This window comes from Pan troglodytes, chromosome 2, assembly GCF_028858775.2.
Source record: "Pan troglodytes isolate AG18354 chromosome 2, NHGRI_mPanTro3-v2.0_pri, whole genome shotgun sequence".
NCBI lineage: Eukaryota > Metazoa > Chordata > Mammalia > Primates > Hominidae > Pan > Pan troglodytes.
In genome coordinates this window covers 161,914,200-161,933,922 of record NC_086015.1, presented here as the reverse complement: position 1 = coordinate 161,933,922, position 19,723 = coordinate 161,914,200, and the positions used below count along the sequence as shown (strand labels likewise).

Genomic DNA, 19,723 nt, shown 5'->3' with positions numbered 1-19,723 from the left:
AACTTATTATGAAAGCTAGAGATATTAGAAGGACATCATAGCACGGAATGATCCAGAAAGACAGACAGACCAAGGAACACATCTAGGTGCAGTTCCTCATACATGTGAAAACTCCATTATTTATTTATCATACTTGCCTCCAATCGCTCAATTTAAATATACCAGCCATTTTCTCCTGGGACACTGACAGGTACAGCTGGTACAAATTCTACTTTTAATGTGGTTTACCCCTTTAGGAAAGTTACTTCACCTGTTCTACTTCAATTACTTGATCTATAAATGGTACTGCTGTGGGAATTAATTGTGATGATCTATACAAGCTCCTCAGCACAGCTGCCAGCATGGTGAGCAATAGCAAATGGTTGCTATTATTGTCATGGTGGTTTTTATTATTGCTGTTACTACTACTATTTCTTCATTGCTTTGCAGGGCTCTGAGTAGCACCTTACCATAGTTAGGCAAAATGTCATATTAGTTAGGATTCTCCAGAGAAACAGGCCAAGAGGATATATAGAGATATATAGAAAGAGATTTATTATGAGGGATTGGCTCATGGATTACAGAGGCTGAGAAGTCTCCAGATCTGCCATCTGCAAGCTGGAGATCCAGGAAACCCAGTGTGGTTTCTTCCAGTCCAAGTTCCCCAAGAACCAGGAGAGCTGGTGTTTGACAGCAGAAGGTGGATGTCCCAGCTCAGACAGCAAATTTGCCCTTCCTCTGTCTTTCTGTTTTACTTGGGCCCCCAACAGATTGGATGATGCCCACTTACATTGTTGAGGGCACTCTTCTCCAGTCAGCCCACCAACTCAAATGCTAATCTCCTTCAGAAACACCCTCATAGGCACACCCAGAAGTATATTTTACCAGTGAGCTGGGCATCCCTTAGCTCCATCAAGTTGACACATAAAATTAACCATCACAAACACCAAAGCTGAACTTAAGACAGGACAGCTAAAACATAATTTGCTATCAGACTTAAAGAATTTCCCAGAATTTTCCATCCTTCCCAGAAGGTCACCATCATATTAGTGAATGTTGAACGCTCTTTGCAAACTACAAAAATATAGGTGGATATCTTCTATCCACCAATCATGAATGGGTCAGTCCAGTTCATCTCCTGCAACAAGAGAAGACTTTCTTTTTTGCAAGGCTGGGCTGCACTAATTACATTCCACAGACACTTGCAGGTGTGTCAGCCACAGCAGTCAGGGATGCTCTTACAAATGCAGGTCTCCACAAACAGCAGCCAACACAAACCACCAGGTAAAGGCCAGCCAGTATGCACTCCTGCACCTGTGAGCACCTCTGCTGGCTGCAGGCCTCATCAGACAATTCTACCAGCCAGGAATGATGATATTGGTTGTTATACACCTAATGACTCTCACATTCCAGCAGAGTGTCCCTCCTTTTAAGTTCAGTTTTACATATACGTTTTTCAAGATACTACAAGTTGCAACACAGAGTAAACATTTTAATTGGTATGACACTGAACTATTCAAAGAAAATTATGCAATAGAAAATGTGAGAAAACAATGTAGTAAACACTTGGTTACCTGTGCCATAGACAGAGATGGAAAATGCTAAACTGCAGTTATTTTCAAAACATGTATATTGTTCTTATTTTATTTTTATGGGATATTTCTTTCTAATCACCTTTAGTTATATTTGCATGGGTCTAAGACCTGTTAGAGTGGTACAGTCTTAGGCCACATGAAAAGTGAGGGGGAAACCGACTGGAAGGAGGCACTGAAGCATTTCTGGGGTGATGGGTGGGACCTGTATCTTGACTAGGGTGCTGATGGCGTGGATTATACAATTGCTTAAACTCATGGAACTGCATATTTAAGATCTGGGCATTTCTCTGTAGGTATTAACTCAATTTTTTAAAAAGGTCACAGGTGCAGGGACAAAAAAGTTAATACACAAATTCTAAGAGATTATACTTGAAGGTACATCCCACTAATCTATTTCTTTATGTGATGGAATAAAATCTTGAAATATTAAGCAAATTGATCCGAACTCCCCCGGAGTTTACTAAAAATGGCTGGTGAAAGGAAGTGACTCGGAGACCTGTGAGTGGCAAAGAGGAGCCAACTGAGGATTAGGCCTTTGCTGGGAGTAAACCACCCACATAATTATAGGGTCAATGCCTCAATTACCTGTGCTTATTCAGAGTGGTGTTGACCTGGTGGCATCCTAGCCTTTCTGGAATATGCTTCAGCTCCTAAGGGATTTTGATTTTTCATCAGCATGTGCCCAAAGCCTCTGGGGTTACCCCTAAGGGCCAAAATACAATTAGATCTATTCTCCCTGGTAGCTGAACAAGAAAATAGAGATTATCAACTGACAGCTTGATGTGAATCTCAATGGATGTCTCAGGTGATGTGCCCCAGGGATCTGTGCCAAACATTTGTACTGACACTTTGGATGGGGGCACAGAAGGTGGGTTTACCAAATGAGCAGAAGCCACAAACCTGGGCAAGATGACCAAGATGGGCCAGGGGCTCACATTTCACATCACCTGAAAAGGGACATTGACTAGGCCCAAGCCAATAAATTAAACTAAATTTAAAATAAACTGCCATTAGGTCAAAAGACCAACTGCCAAGTACAGGGTGGAGGTGGGAAACCTGACCTGACAGAAGTTAATGGAGGCGCCCTGTGGTTTTAACTGGTCACACATGCATTATAAGCCAGTGTTGTGGAGCAGTTAGTTAAAAGTTGAATACCTTGATCGACAGACCCACAACCTCAATACGGAGGATCTCCTTCAGCTTAAGATGCAGCATGTTCAGAGTGACGCTGTCAAACTGGAGCATGAGCCCAGAGGGGTACCAGGATGGTGGGATGTAGAAACCTTGTCTACTATAAACATTTTAGGAAATAGCATTGTTCAGCCTGAAAGAGAGTAGACAGTGGTGGCCAACCATTCCAGTTTTCCTGGGACTGAGGGAGTTTCCAGACCCAGAACTTTTAGTTTTAAATCCAGGATACTCTCTGGCAGACCAGGAGAAGCTGATCACCATAGGTCAAGATGAGAATGAGAAAGAGGTGCCAGGACACATTTGGACCAGGACACAGACTCTGATTTCCAAAGATTGGAGGGGCTTATTCTCAGTCACACTACCCAGGACCAGGGCAACTGTAGAAGTGACCTAGAGGCAGAGCTGGATGCAAGATAAGGCCGGTTCTGAGGCTCCCAAGGAGCTTTCGTGGATGAGTGAGCAGCACGTACCAGGTCTTCCTGAGAAGGAGCTCATAACTCTGAGTATGAAGACATCTTAAATACACACGTACACCAGAAAATGCATCATGATCAAAACCTCTACATTCAGGGATGCTTTTAAAGGAATCCATATTCTATCTATCACAACAGTGTCTTGATACATTTGAAAGTGCTTGAACACGTGGTGTGGGAGATGTGGGATTTATTCTTTCTGTACAAAATGCTCAGGCCTCAGTTCCCGTGCAAGCACTCTGACCCCGCTACCCACCCAGTTCACCTTTTGAGTTTTCGGCCTCAGGGGAAAGGGTGAGGCTGAATGGTGCCCCAAGATTCCTTTCAACTCTGAGATTCTATCATTTATCAATACTATACATATTTTTCTTTATAATGTATGTTGTTTTCCTCTGGTACTTGTTTCCAGTGCTCAGGTGTTCTAGAAACTGACATCAATCAAAATGATAAAGATACAATGTGAAGAGCAGATGTATTTGCAACTCTGAAAAATCAAAACTCTAAGAAGAGGCGCCATGCCTGTTCTCATTCTGATAAGGAAGGCAAAGGAGGAGAACACAGGGAATAGAAGGCAGAGGAGCCCCATCCTGCAGGAGTCACCAGACAGGAGAGGGTGGGCACAGCAGGAGAAGAGGGGGCTCCAACCCCAGCCCAGCCCTGGAGAAGCAGCTGTGTTTGCAGGGAAGGGATTGGGGAGGTTGGTGGGGATACAAGCCATGAGAGCCAGGGCCTTGAAAGTGGACAGGTGCCTAAGGCCTGACTCTAGACACCAAAGACAGAGGCCTGGGGACCAGAGCTAGAGAGGTCAAGAGTCCTGATGAGGGCCAGGGAGGTTGGACGGGCCTGGATGTGAATCCCAGCTCTACCCTTCCTGGCTGTGCGACTTGGGCATGTTACTAAAACCCTCTGAACCTTAGATTCCTCATCTGTAAAATGCCACGTCGAGGGCTTGGCATCGTGCCTGATCTGGAGTCAGTGCTCAGGAAATGTTTGTTCGCGTGGCTGCTAGTCTGCTGATTCTCATCACTGTCATCAGTGGTGGGACACTCACATGTCACTTCCCAGTCACTTCTCTTCTTTCTCAGACTCTGTGCTGATGGAGGCAGAGCCCTTGCAAGTAACAGAAAATCTAACAGGCAGAGTCTAGTAGGGGGTTTTTCTCACATGAGAGGAAGTCTGGAGTTCAGCAGCTGCTGGGGTTGCCACTGGAGAGGCAGGCTCCTGCTCTCCTCCTGCTCCAACTTGCTCAGTATGGAGCCTGCATTGTAGCACCCTGGCTGCTGCACCTCCAAGCCTAGCATCTGCATTCCAGGAAGGAATAAGGGGAAGGGTGAAGGGCAGAGGACAGTAAGAGCACCCCAGCTGAGCCAGACCTCCTTTTAAAGGTTTTCTCAGAAGCTCCACACAGAACTCTTGCATGCATGAGCCAGTAGCAGGTCACACAGCTGCCCCTAGCTACAGTGGCACTGGCACAGTATTTAGCTGAGCACATCACCACCCTACACGACCCTTGGGTCTGGTCAGTAAGTGTCTTAGTCCATCTGGGCTGCTGTAACAGAATACCATAGACTTGGGTGGCTTATACAACAGAAATTTATCACTCACGGTTCTGGTGGCTGGAAATCCAAGATCAAGGTGCCAGCAGATTCAAGTTCTGGTGAGGACCCACTTCATGGTTCACAGTGCCTTTCTGCTGTGTCCTTGTGTGATGGAAAAGATGAGGTACCACTCTCGGGCCTCTTTCATACAGCCACTAATCACCCCTCAAAGGCCCTACCTCCTAATCCATCACTTTGAGTGTTAGGACTGAAATATGTTAATTTGGGGGGAACACAAAACTCAGACCATCACAGTAAGGGAGAAATGGAGAAGGGATATTGTGGAAACAGAGAGCACGGTCTGCCTTGGCCTCCTTCTCTGGACACATCCACTTGTCACTTCTCCAGCTCTCATTGGTACTTGGGGGACTAAAAATCCCTCAGTCCTAACAGCATGGTCTGAGTGTGCAGTCTCAATCAGGAGGCTAAGGCCATCAGGAAGAGAGGTGAGTGCAGGCCACGGGGCTGAGTCTTGACAAGGAGCTCTGGGACTCCCAAAGCAAAAGTGGTCACAGTTAGCACTGGGCTCCAGAAAGTTGTGTGTATGAAAAGCAGCACAGTTGGAAACAGAAAATGACTGGGTAAGTGTTTTTTTCTCAAGACTTTGGTGCAATTGGCCTAACTGTTAAAAAGCATATTGTACCAGCCCCTCTGTTCTAAAAACAGAAACAAAATGACTGAAGAATGGTTCAAGAGGAAGTAGGCCTTACACAGAGTGGGTAATACTATATGGTTTGTGTAAGGATTAAGAAATACAAAAGAGCTGGTCCTGGTTACACAGTGCCTCATTCACTATTCTAATAATTCTGACTCCCTGTCTCCCTGTGACTGGAAGGTATCAGTGATGTACCCACATTAGCCTGGCTGCCTTCCAGGACCTGAAGCCCCAGAGATGAGGAAATACAGAAAGATGGTTTTTCCATCACCTCACCTGCAACTTCCTAAACCAGTGCTTCTTGCAGTCTGGTCTGACTGGCAGCATCAGCACCACCTGGGTATATATCAGAAATGCAGAATCTTGGGTCCATCCCAGACGTACAGAATGAGAATCTCTGGGGGTTGAAACAGTCGTTGAACAGTAGTCTGTTTCAACAAACCCTCCTGGGGATGCTGATTCATGCTCAAGTCTCAGAACCACCAGCCTAGATCATATCTTTTTTTTTTTTTTTTTTTTTTTACTTTGAAATGGAGTCTCACTCTGTCACCCAGGCTGGAGTGCACTGGCATGATCTCGGCTCACTGCAACCTCCGCCTCCCGGGTTCAAGTGATTCTCCTGCCTCAATCTCCCAAGTAGCTGGGATTACAGGCATTTGCCACCATGCCTGGCTAACTTTTGTATTTTTAGTAGAGGCAGGGTTTCACCATGTTGGCCAGGCTGGTCTCAAACTCCTGACCTCAGGTGATTCGCCTGCCTCCGCCTCCCAAAGTGCTGTGATTATAGGCACGAACCACCGTGCCCAGCCAATCATGTCTAATAGCAGGGAAATACTCAGTAAAAATAACAAGTCTATGGTTTTCTAACACATATCACAGGAGAAATATTAAAACCAGTAAAAAGTCAAGTCAGTCTTCTGGATTCTGTAGTATCTAATGTGTTTAAAGATAGTTTAAGGTATGAGGTGTATTAGGAAAACTTTCTATAGGTCTGCAATTAAATCTACAATTTTTAAACTCTAATCACAGCATCTTAGAGCTGTCATGAATGTTGTAGCAAGAAATAATTTATTTGCACAAATAGATCTTGTGGCCTGGCGTGCTGGCTCACGTGTGGAATCCCAGCACTTTGGGAGGCTAAGGCAGGTGGATTGCTTGAGCTAGGAGTTCAAGATCAGCCTGGGCAACATGGCGAAACCCCATCTCTACTAAAAACACAAAAATTAGCCAGGCATGGTGGCACATGCCTGTAGTCCCAGCTACTCAGGAGGCTGATGGGGAAGATCACCTGAGCCCAGGAGGTGAAGGGTGCAGTGAGCCAAGATCGCACCACTGCACTCCAGTCTGGGTGACAGAGCAAGACCCTATAAAAGAAAACAAACAAAAAAAAATTATTGAGCTTTTTTGTACCAAGTATAGGGACAGGGATAATATGTATCAAAAAGTTTTGCTAATTACTAATTGCTATTAACAATTACCATTGTTACAGCCCCAGTTCTAATGTTAACATGATATCTGTTATGGGCTCAATTGTGTCCCCCCAAAATTCATACATATATTGAAGCCCTAACCCCCAGCACCTCAGAATATTACAGCATTTGGAAACAGACTCTTTAATGAGGTAATTCGTTAAAGTAAGGTCATTGGAGTGGGCTGTAGTCCAACATGACTAGTGTCCTTATAAGGAGACAAGGACACAGGCACACACAGAGGGAAGATCATGTGAAGACACACAGAGAAGGGGAAGCCAAGGGGAGAGGTCTCAGAAGAAACCAGCCCTGCCTATACCATGACACTGGACTTGTAGCCTCCAGAATTGGGAGAAAATAAATGCTGTCTGATCTGCCAGTCTGTGGTATTCAGTTATGGCAGCTCAGCAAACTAACACAATATATGAAAGACTCTGCTCATGATGAGGTTGGGTCTCGCCCAGCACTCACTGTTGTGGTAAGCATTTGTGGTGTTCCACATACTTCCAGCTCTCCGCCTCCTGGAGAACATGATGATATTGTACTTTCCCACCCCCTGAAGAAGTTAAGCACCGCCTACGACATGCTTTTGTCAATAAAAGGTGAGCAGAAGTAATAGGTATCACTCCTGAACAGAAACTCTAAGAGCCTAAGCATAATTCACCCGGTTCTCTTTTTCCTCAGTTGTAGCAACAAGAAATGTTCCAGAAGCAGCTGCTCCACCAGCCTGCCCTGTGGAATAAGAACACTGACAATGCTATGGTAAAACCCCCAGCCAAGCCATAATGGACTTGTGATGAGAGCAACAAATAAACCTTTTTTATCTTAGGTCCTGAGATGTAGACATTGTTTGTTATTGCAGCATCTCCTAGACTACCCTGACTGCCACATCAGTTTACTTACAATTCAAAATAGGAGTCATCTCATTTACCAAATTCCAGACATTCATTTGTTTCATTTAGCTCAGAGCAATAAGCATATCAATTAAACTCTGATCTTTGGTGGTTTGGATTTTTTTTTAACTTAAAATATCTGGTAATAAGGCCAGGCATGATATCTGCATGATAGTAAGAAGGCACAAGTCTTCTTTCAGAAGGTGGGAAGATGTTAGTGAGATGTGTCCAAAGAAAGGACGACTTAGCAAGGTTCTCTGCACCGGGTAGGCACAGGTAAAAGAGAATAAAACTACAGTGTTTCAAACTGGCAGTTCCCTCTGATTGCCATGTAATTCATCCCACACCCAGCACTTTACACAGAAGAGACTGAGCCAGTTTGAGTGGTTGAGCTGGGACTAGACCCCATGCCTTCTGACTCTCAGACCAGAGCTCTTTGCCCTGTACCATCCTTCTTAGTTCTTTAAGAATCAAAAGATAGAATTTCATTTTAGCCAACAATAGTATCTCCTTATCCTAAAGCCTCATCATAATTCTGATATTTACCAGTGAAGAGAAAAACATGTTTACAGCGGCATTTGTTTCAAAAAAATAATCCAACCCAACTCACCCTGTGCACAGTAGGCTCTTTCCAAAGCTAGGTGTGCAGGGACTTTAGAGAAGCCTCTAAGAGCAAATGCCCATTGCTGGGCTTCAAGGTTTTCCACCTTTTTCCTTTACTGCCAAGTAGCCACTGGCATGATTCCAGTCAGGTTCCCTGCTGTTCTGTTTGGCCTTCCCTACAATTCATTCACTCAGCCCACACCTTCTGCCCAGACCAGTCTGCCCCTTGCTGCTCTCACAACTTGCTGACTCTTCTGAACGCCCACAAATCCAGCTTTTCTGCTTCTGGACTTGAAGATCCACCCACTGCACATTACATTCCAAAGAACTAGGGGCAGGATGGCTGAATAGAAGCCTGCACCAATCATCCTCCCTGCAGGAGCACCAAATTTTAACAACTAACCACACACACAAATCAGCACTGTCATAAGAACATTCCAAGGAATCAACCAACCTCTGTCTGTATGTATTCACGTATTCTAAGTCATCTAGGTGATTGGGTTGTCTATTTATTAGCCAGGTGATTTATCAGTACTTCTGTTTTCTCTATTATACACATGACCTGCTGTGCACCCTGTAGAAATAATGGTGAAGAGGGGAAAATAGAATGAGGGCTTTCTAACACACTGTCCTGTTATCTAGGCTGCCACATGTGGGAAGACGCCTTCCCCTGTGGTATGAAGAGTTGGTTTTGGTTTGCCTTGATAACATACTCTATGCAAATTTCACTGATGAATGCCAGTGTCATAAACAGAATTGCATAAATCAATCACTCCAGAAAGTTCATGGCATACAAATATTAACAAGTGTTACGAATTTTCTTTGAAATTTTCTTTGAAGAACATAAGATTCTAACTATTATTGCCGGAAAAAAAAAACAACATTAAAATCCTTTATTTCACTCTGTAATGAATACACCATCTTCTCAAACAGGAAATAAGGTTTATGATTTCAAGCTTTATTTAAATACCCTTTGCTTGAAAAACTAAAACAGTCCCAATTTGTAATTTATTTTACATCTCAGTTTATAGATCACTTAGAAGAGTGTTAATTCATTCTTGGAATGGCAAATGTCCTGTCTTAAGTGACTGATGGAAAAACAAAATGCCATGCCAAATTCATTAGAAAATGTATAATTGAGCTATAAATACATTGTGTTCTTAACTAGCATGACATGCCAAAAATGACGGCTTACTTCGGAAAATTGCAAAATCCAACACATGGGTTACTGACCATTTTCACTTCATTACATTTGAAAGCCCATCTGTTGGCAATTACGTGTCAACATGGGCTTCTCAAATCCATGTAATCTAAATTACTTTTAGTTTTAAATGTGAACACATGGCAGGTTTTAAAAGAATTGTTTCATGCCACCAGTAAGGGGAGCACAGAAATGTGTAACAGTTCTATTAATCAGCTCAAGCTTAGTAATATTTCTACATCAAAAGTAGTAGAGCAAATAGGCTGTCTCCATTGTGTACTCTGGCTAACAACCAGTATTGAGATCACCAAATAATTTAAATACAGGAAACGTGATGCTTTCTATCTTCTTTAGAAGCCACCAATCTGGTTAGCCCAAATGCCACACACAAATGGTCCTAAGTTCCTGGCTGTTGAGTTTCTCCAGGACTACAGAGTCAGCCTCACAGGGGCCTGAAGTCCAACCAGGCTCCCTGAGATGTGAAGAGAAATGCCCATGTCAGAACCAAGACTTTATCACATTCTTCCATAGCCCCCACGTAAACCAGAATAAAATGAAGCTTTCATTAATGGGGACAGAGACAGCCAGCTGTTCTTCTCTAAGAAATGATCTTTGAGGCCAGGCGTGATGGCTCACGCCTGTAATCCCAGCACTTTGGGAGGCCGAGGCAGGCAGATTACCTGAGGTCAGGAGTTCGAGACCAGCCTGGCCAACATAGTGAAACCCCATCTCTACTGAAAATACAAAAAATTAGTGGTGCGGTTGTGGGTGCCTGGAATCCCAGCTACTCGGGAGGCTGAGGCAGGAGAATCACTTGAACCTGGGAGGTGAGCCACGATCACGCCACTGCACTCCAGCCCGGGCGACAGTGTAAGACTCCATCTCAAGAAAAAGAAAAAAAAAAGGAAATGATCTTTGAATATAGTTCTAAAGATCGAGTGACTTCTTCAGTATTCTTCTCTTGAAGTGAAATAATCTCAACTTACCTAACCACAAAGCCACATTTCCTGGCCCTTAATTCACTTTGCCACTGTAATCGAAACCCTTAAGTAAATCAGAGTCTCCCCAGTTGTGGAATGTACAAGCAGCACTTGGGTGGGCCATACCTGAGCTTGAATCTCTTCCCTGCTCCCTTGTTACTGATGCAACCTCGACAAGTTACTTAATTCTCTCTGGCACCCAGTTTAGTCCTCAGACTTGTGGAGATTAAACAAGATTATTCTGTGAGAGAAAGCATATAGCATCATGTCTGAAACACAGCTCCACAAAATATTACTTGCTCTTTCTCTTCCCAAAGTACTATAGAGAAAAGTCAGTTGTCTATAACTGTGCTGTATGATACAGTTATCATCAGACACCATGTAAATATATGTGGCTATGTATATTTAAATCTATTTAAATTAAATACAATTAAAAATTCTGTTCTTAGACTGCACTGGCCATAATTCAAGCACTTGGTAGCCACATGTAGCTAGTGCAGATATGGATCATTGTCATCAGAAAGCTCTCTTAGACAGGGCTGATTACCTTATCCTGTTGGGTGCTGACACTTCCAAACACATCCATGTCAGTCTCTACCTAAACTACGTCATGTGAAATCTTTCTACCTAAACTATGTCATGTGAAATCTTTCCTTGGTGACAGGAATAAATGCAACCACCCTGTTTTCTGTAGCATCTCTTTTAGAAAGAACCTCATCTCCAGTTCTGCATCCCCAAATAATTCAGTCTCACTAGATTCAAGCTGGATTCTTCTTTAACCTCATGGATTCAGAAAACTCTAGTTAGCTGTCCCATTGCAGCCTAGATCCAGATTCTAGGGTCCTCTGCCCTGCAACCTTTGCCTTCCTGTTGAGAGTCTGGTAGGCTGTGGGCATAATGCTGAAGGCTCCAAGCCCTGGCTCTTGCTCCTAAAGCAAAATACCATCACTGGGGACTTAACACAGCCACATAAACCTCAGGTAGCTTATAGCACAATATTTAGGACACTGTGAGTTCCCCTGATGAGTACCAAGTACCTTCACAGGAGAGACCAGTAAGCCAAATGCTCTGGGAACGCAGCTCACTCCATTGATTAGGGGCTCTGTTCTTTCTATGGACAGCTAAGCACCTTCCTACAAGGACTTCAGGACAGGCATTATGGGCCCAGGAACACGGCATGGTACATGTGTAGGTTTATAGGGCTTCACCTAAACAAAAGCTGAGTTCCCTTCAGAGCATGCAAGATGCAGGCCCAAGGAACCAGGAGAGCTGCCTTTTCTCCACCAGCGTTCTGGTTCCAAAGCTCTGAGATAACAATCATCTCGGTCACACCTAGCTTTGGTTAATCAGACTTCAATAGTCAAGGCTGGATTATCCATATTCTTCTTGCCAACCTCACCCACCCTCACCTCTGCCAAGGAGGAAGACCAAAAATGATTACAGATTCATATTTTCTTAACTGCAAATAGTTCTAATGAAAGATTAGGTTACAGGGGCTACAAGCAACAGCTGAAATTTTATTTAGTGGTCCAGCAGGTTTCAGTCCCTGCCATCCCTTCTCATCTTCTGTGAAAAGAAATCCACAGGTGACTGCCTTTTTTCAAGATTATATCTAATTTTTAAGTTAATGGCAATAATAATAATAATAGCAGTCACTTACATAGCCATTACTTTGTGCCAGGCATTGTCCTAAATGCTTCACATATGCACAGATAGTGAGTTGTTTGCACCTCACAAACAACCCAATGAGGAAAGAGGCACCACAAAAGCGTAGAGAGGTGAAATAACTCACCTCGGATCACACAGGTCAAGCAGGGCTACAAACCGGGCAGCCTGGCTCCAAGTCTACTCTCTGAGCCACTGTGCAACCTACAAACGGTAACAGAAAAGAACCCAAAGACTTAACAGTTAGAGAAAGCCCCTCTGACCCCAAGCATCCTCTCTGTTCCCCTAACCATTTTTAGTCATTTCTGATTTGTCCTTCCAGAGACGGTCTGTGTGCACATTTTTCTAAATGCACATCTAGAAGGAAGAAGCTTCTGATATCACCTTGGGCAGTCACACTCATGCACAAATAGGAGATGTTTTTATCTCTTCTAATAACTGATATCAACTTTGCTTTCCAAGTCCCTATTTGGGGGCTTACACTGGTGAGTGCAGGGGCAAGGACAGAGGAGAAAATAGTCTCAACGAAGGGTACCTTTGCAAAATACTCCATCCACCCCAGTGATTCTGCTGTCTTCTCTGATGTGACTCTCAGCCATGATGTAGGTTAAAGCGTCTATCTTAGGGATTCCTTCTCCTTCCCCAGGGTCTTTTTTCCTCTCTCCCCACAACCCTGCTCTCCCTCACAGCCTTAGAGAGGGCAGCAGGGCTTGTGGAGCTGAGAGATGATGCTCAAATGGGAAAAGACAGTTGTCCAGCCTGGGAGCAGTCACTTCTGACCTGGGGTCATGGCTTGGCCTGGCCCCTGTGGCTGACAAGGCACTACTGCCATGGCTGGGAGTTGCTGGTGAAAGGAAATGTCCCTTCTCCAGCTGGGTCATCCCAAAATTGGTGGACTCTGAAGATATGGTAGTCCCAATGCAGGTAGCAGCTGTGGTGTTCCCAGATTGTGTTTGGCTTCCACCACACCCGGCACTATCTCCCCATTGCCTCCCACCTCCCATCCCCAGTACGAGGCAGCCTTAGATCTCTGTGTTTCCTGCCAATACTAACTGCCTGTTGGATGAAAATCCATTAGGAATTTTCAACCAATGTTACAAAACCACACTCAGGCTGGCTTTAACCATGAAATAGACTTAATGGTTCTGACAATAAAAAGTCTAGAAACAGGGCAGGCTTCAGATGGGTCACGGTCCAGTGGGTTAGTAACACCCCCAAGGGCCTGGTTTCTTTCCAGGCTTCATCTCTGCCTTCCACTGAGTCGACACCATCCTGAGCCTCTTTCCTGAGGGAGGCAAGATGGCACCACCAGCTTCTGGGGCACACACTTCCTCTCACATGCACGGCAGAGGAAGGGAGAGCACACACTCTCAGAAGAGCAAGACAACTTCCCTCCAAGACTCCACCAACTGCTTCTCCTGACTTACTTGCCCAAATAGGGTCCTGAGCCTATCCCTGAACCCACCACAGTGACACTGTCTCTCTCCAGTCAGATTGCCAGAATGAGGTGTGTTCAGCAGCACTGGAGAGAGGCGAGCAAAGGTGAAAATCAGAGCAGCATTAGCAGGAAGAGGGGACAGCTTCTGGGAGGCCCCCCGCACACCTGCGTCCACATGCCCTCACCTGTTCTTGATGTAGTCTCAGGGCTTGGCTAAGAGAACCTGGGGCAGGAGATGCTTGGGAACTGGCTCCTGGGCCTTCTTACATTCCACAAGCTGGGGTGGCCAAAGGTAACCAGGATGGCAGTGTCACCATGACCTTCTTTCTCCGCAGCCAACCACCCGGTCTCCTCATGCCCAGTCCTCTCATTTTCTGGGAAGACACATCCCAGGCCCTCTGGGACGGGTTTGCTATAGACTGAATTGTGTCCCCCCAGTTCATGTGTTGAATCCCTAACCTCCAATGTGATGGTATTTGGAGGTGGGGCCTTTGGGAGGCGATTACAGTTAGATGAAGTCTAACCATAATTACTAATCCCATGATGGGATTAGTGTCCTTATAAGAAGAGACACAGAGGCTTGCTGCTTCCCTCTCTGCTGTGTGAGCATGCAGTTTCAGGCCACGTCAGGAAGAGGGGCCTCGGCAGGAACTGAATCAGCCAGCATCTTGATCTTGGACTTCCCAGCTTCCAATCCATCGAAAACACATTTCTGTTGTTTAAGCCACCCAGTTTGTGGTATTTTGTTATGGCAGAACAAGTTGGTTAAGACAAGGAAAATAAACAGCCAATGCCTCTCAGAGCCCTCTCTCTCTGCTCTCTGGCCTCTTTATGTAGTCAAGAGGATAGGAGGGGGGCAAATACAGCTGTTCAGGGGCTGCTGGATACGTCTACCTAGCATAGGGCACAGAAGCCAATGCTGCAATCTGCTCAGTCAGAACTTAGGTCTCTTGGCTCAAGACCTGGTCCCTATTTAAATAACAATACTTCCAAGATGAGCAATGCAGTGAGCCATGGCAGCCACTGACACTACAGTATGAATCTGCTCAGCAGCTCCTTCCCTGGAAGTTTCAATGTGAGGAAACATGACTAGGTCCGAGGCAAGAAAGAGTGTGGCGAGGCAAGACTCAGAGAAAGGGAGACAAGCTGGAACTACACAACAAGCAAGCAAGACAGGCTCTGGCTACGCGGAACGATAGCACTGTAAAGCTCCTGTGGCGGTCTTCCCTACCGGAGGAGAAACTGATTGAAGCGCATTCGGAAACAGCACCTCATTTATTTACTTATTTAGAATAGGCAATATATATTATACACACATGAAAAAAGCAACCACCACAAAAGAGAGCCAATGGTGAAGAGTTTCTCTCTCATCCTATATTGGCAATTCTTATAAACCTTTGCAGAGACAGTTTTTGCATATTTCCACATTTATGTATGTTATTTTTTTTCTTTTTAAATAGCAGCATACTACTTGCCCTACTCTACACCTTGCTGTTAACAACATTATACCTTAGAGATGGTTCAGTATCACACACACCTCAATATACCTCTTCTTCATGACTGTACAATATTCCATCCTATGGAGGTACTATAATTATTCAACCATGAAACACAGGTGTTTTCCCAGCCCTTAACTCTTCATTGTTTAAAAAAAAAATCTGTATTGGTGTCTATTGTGTGCCAGCCACTGTTCTAGGGAATAGAGAGTAGAAAATGAGACATTCAGTGTCACTGCCGTGGAGGAGTTTACAATCCATATGTGGAAATGAACATCCTTGCACATACTTCTTTATGTACATGTGTGAATGTATTGTTATTATAAACTCTCAAGGTGGAATTGCTGGGTCAGAGCCATGTGCATTTCTAATTTCAATAGATATTGCAAATTGTCCACCAAACAGTCATGTCAATTTCTCCTCTCACTGTCTGTACTATCTTTTCATATGATTAAAAGTCATTATAGCTTTATATACCATTAGGTTTCTTAAACACAAAGTAAGTTCTCTAAAATGCTCATGATAACCTGAGCAATGACTAAGGAACTAGGGAACATGACATATCAGGACACCCTTGTGGGGACACATCTGCTCCTGTGCAGAGGCTGGGGCAGAACCTGCTGGCTGATACTTTCCTCACCTCCTATGTGGCACAGTCTTCCAGCAGCCCTGGGCCAGGGGTGGGATATGATGACAGGTCTTTTGGAGAACGTGGTGGACAGTTAGCAATGTCACTCCCCCACACAGTATGTGGCAAGGAAGAACAATCTGTGTACACATAAAATCTGTCTATGAACTGAGAAAAAAACACAGGGATACCCATGACAGACCAAGGCCTGATTTCCCTCATATTGAAAGAGCTTCTACAAATCAACCAGAAATCCAACAACCCTACAGGTAAGTGGACAAAGAATATGGACAGTTCTTGCAAAGGAAATACTCTGTGTTCCAGAAAATCCCTGTTTATAAAATAAATACTATAATTAAATGTCTACATGCATTGCTGATCAGCATCAATTTGCCCCCATTGTAACTGTTATCACTATTTAAAATAGCTAACCTCAGAAGAGTGCCCTGAGCTCACACAGCAGCACCTGGTCTCCTGGTCTTTTCTGTCTTCCCTCTTGCTTATGACTTTCCATGATTCTCACCATCTCATAGGCAGGAACTGCACAGGCTGCCTGTTGGCCACTATCAGCCATTCCCACCGTCCCCCTCCTCGCCTCAGTGACAGAGGTGGCTACTTCCTTCCCACTAGGCATTATCCCTGCAGGGACCCCACTGGGGCGCTGCAGAGATTCCCAGATCCCTTTCCCTGAGTCTGCCCCTTCCACTTGGCATGCTTTTGCTTCTGACCTAAGGCTCCTGCAGCTCTTCTGGGAGGGCTGTTCTTGTGCTACTGCCCTTTTGTGCCCACCTATAGAAAGACTGAAGTACCTGGGTTATCAACGAGGGTGGCTCTTAGCCAGTGGCTGACAGGCATAGAAGAATGGAAGCCCAGATACCCTGCCTGGGGCAGGGACATCTCAGAGGCATTGTTTACAGTTGAGAGCTCCCCTTCAGGTCAGGCTGAACCTACCTGTCATATAACTGTCTGAGATCCTTGCATGGCTATCCTTCTTCTAGCTCCTTACTGAATTCTGCTCGGAGCATTTCTTTTAGGAACAATCTTTGTTTCCGGGCCTGCTTCTAGGAAACCCAACGTAAGACACAATCTTCTTCCTCAGTAACAAAATCCTGAGTTTTATTTTGGCATATGGCCACCGTGAATAAAAACTACATTTCCCAGCTTCCTTTGCAACCAAGTTCTTGCCAATAAGATACAGGGCACAAGTGCCCTGTGAGACTTCTAAGAAATCCATAAAGGGAGTCCTGCTGATGGCTAGTGTCCATCTTGGACCCTGAGGGCAAGGGGTACACCCTCAGGATGTGGGAGCAGAGATCTGGAAAAGGCCTGGACCTCTAACAACCTCATGGATCTGCCAATACCAACCGCAGATTGTCTACCACCCCACCATTACCCCACAACTTCTTTTGAGAAATAAGTTCCTCTCCTGTTTAAGCCAATGTCATTCAGGTGTTTATTCCATGCAGTTAAATTTAATCCTAGTTTACAGACCAGACCATTGACTCTGAAAAATGACAGACACTCAGTTTGCCAGCCTCCCTTGCAGCTAGGCTTTGCCAGTGTAACCCAGATCTGGCTGAGGAGGTATAAAGGAAGGTCTTGGGGGGAAGAAAGGTGTAGGCAGGAGGTTCTGGAAAAGATATTTCTTCCTGATGCAAAAAACAAACAGGTGCATAATGTCCAGCTCTCTTTCCACTCTGGCAACCTATTCCCTGCTACCTGCCTTTGGCTGCAGCATGTGAAGATGTGCTGTCTGGAGCTGTGGCAGCCATTCTATAACCAGGAAACTACAAGTGCATGGACAAAAAGCCAACCAGCTGAGGATGGCTGTGCAGAAGGATGGAGAGAGCCTGGGTCTTTCAGAAACTCACTGAGATCTCCCACTCCAAACCAATAAATGGTCCACACTGTTAATCGGGTTTTCCATTACATACAGTTGAAAGCAATCTAACATACTCACAGGGAACAAAGCACTGAAGTAAAATCACCTGGAAGTGATCAATTCTCAAAAAGCCTGCTACTATAACCTCTTGGAGGGTGCTATAATTTGGGTGTTTTTGTCCCCTCCAAAATTCATGTTGAAACTCAATTCCCAGTGCAAGAGTGTTGGGAGGTGGGGCCTAGAGTGAGGTGTTTAGGTCATAAGAGTGGGTTCTCTCTCACTCTTCCAGCATGTGAGGACACAGAGTTCCTCCCCTTCATAGGATGAAGCACGCAAAGCCCCATTTTGGAAGCAGAGACAGAGCTAAGACCCCACCAGACACCAAGCCTGTTGGTGCCTGGATCTTGGACTTCCAACCTCCAGAACTGTGAGAAATAGATATCTGTTCTTTATAAATTACCCAGTCTCAGGTATTCTATTATCACAGCACAAAACAAACTATGGGGAGATGACTGGGTTCTGGGAGGTGATTACCTGTGCTAGGCTTGCCTCTGAGGGCAAGAAACAGCAACTCCAGCTTCAAAGAAGTGAAATAATAAGAAATAAACTCCAGGATCAGCTGATTCCTGTGTTCAACAATGCCATCAGGAACCCAGGGCCCTCCCCTCTCTCTACTCGGCCACTCTTGAAATGGGCTTCATTCTCAGGCAGCCAGCAAGACAGAGGCATGCTTCTGGGCAGCACAGCCAGACCTAACTGGGGCCTATCGAGGGCCTGCACTCTCCCGCTTGGCTTCTCCCTCCAGCTGGATTTTCTTGCTTTTCTTCAACCATGCCAGATAGACTCCTGCCCCAGCCTCTGCACTTGCGTTCCCTCTGCCTACAGTGCTTTTGCATACATGTCCACTTGGCTCTGCCTCCTTCAGGTCCTCACCCAAATACTACCTCTCCAGAGAGGCCTGCCCTGACCACACCTTTTAAGATTAACCACCTCCCAACTCCCCATTTCTTTTTCTGGCTTAATTTTTCTCCCTGGCATGTAACTGCATCCAACATAGGGCACATTCCCTTGGCCTGAGTGTCTGGGCCCCACTTGCCTAGAAGGTGTGCTCCAGGAAGGCAGAGATGTTTAAGATTGTTCACCCTCATTCCCCCAGGGCCTGGCAGAGTAGGTGTTTCACAATTATCTGCAGAAGGAAGGAAAGACAGACAAGGGACAGACAACAGCCACAGGAAGAAGTGCAGTGAGACAGGATCTTTCCAGAGATGGCACCACACCCATCAACCCACAGACTTTGCTCACCATGCAGAACTGGCACATGCCCACTCTCAACCACCCACTGGCAAGAAGGGATTTCTTTTAGCCCCACAATGGCACTGGGGTCCAGGTTTGGCGCAGGGGTAGACCCCTGAACAAAATGCAGGATGGAGAAATGGATGTTGGGAGTGCCTAGCTGTACCAGTTCTCCTCTCTCAGCCCTGGTTCTCCAGGATTTTTTCTCTTGCCTATGGTTTAAAAACAATGGCTATCTTAGCCCTTCACTGCCACCTGTCTAAAAAGAGTTGCCGCCGGGCACCGTGGCTCACGCCTGTAATCCCAGCACTTTGGGAGGCCCAGGCGGGCGGATCACGAGGTCAGGAGTTTGAGACCAGCCTGACCAACATGGTGAAACCCCGTCTTTACTAAAAATACAAAAATTAGCCGGGCATGGTGGCGGGCGCCTGTAGTCCCAGCTACTCGGGAGGCTGAGGTAGAATTGCTTGAACCTGGGAGGCGGAGGTTGCAGTGAGCCAAGATCGTGCCACTGCACTCCAGCCAGGGCGACAGAGCAAGACTTGGTCTCAAAAAAAAAAAAAAAAAAAAAAAAAAAAGAGTTGCCAACACTTGCTGTTTCCATTCCCTGAAGCCCCATCCATGCCTCACCCCGCTGGAATCCAACTTCCACCCCCGGCCTTTAAATCTGCCTCGCACAGGGGT

The 19,723-nt window shown here is 45.4% G+C and overlaps 1 pseudogene; it reads right to left on the bottom strand.

Annotated features, from left to right (window-relative positions):
• Positions 1 to 511: 511 nt before the first annotated feature.
• On the bottom strand, positions 512 to 18,932 carry LOC100615475 (UPF0764 protein C16orf89-like; annotated as a pseudogene).
• Between the last annotated feature and the right edge of the window lie 791 nt (positions 18,933 to 19,723).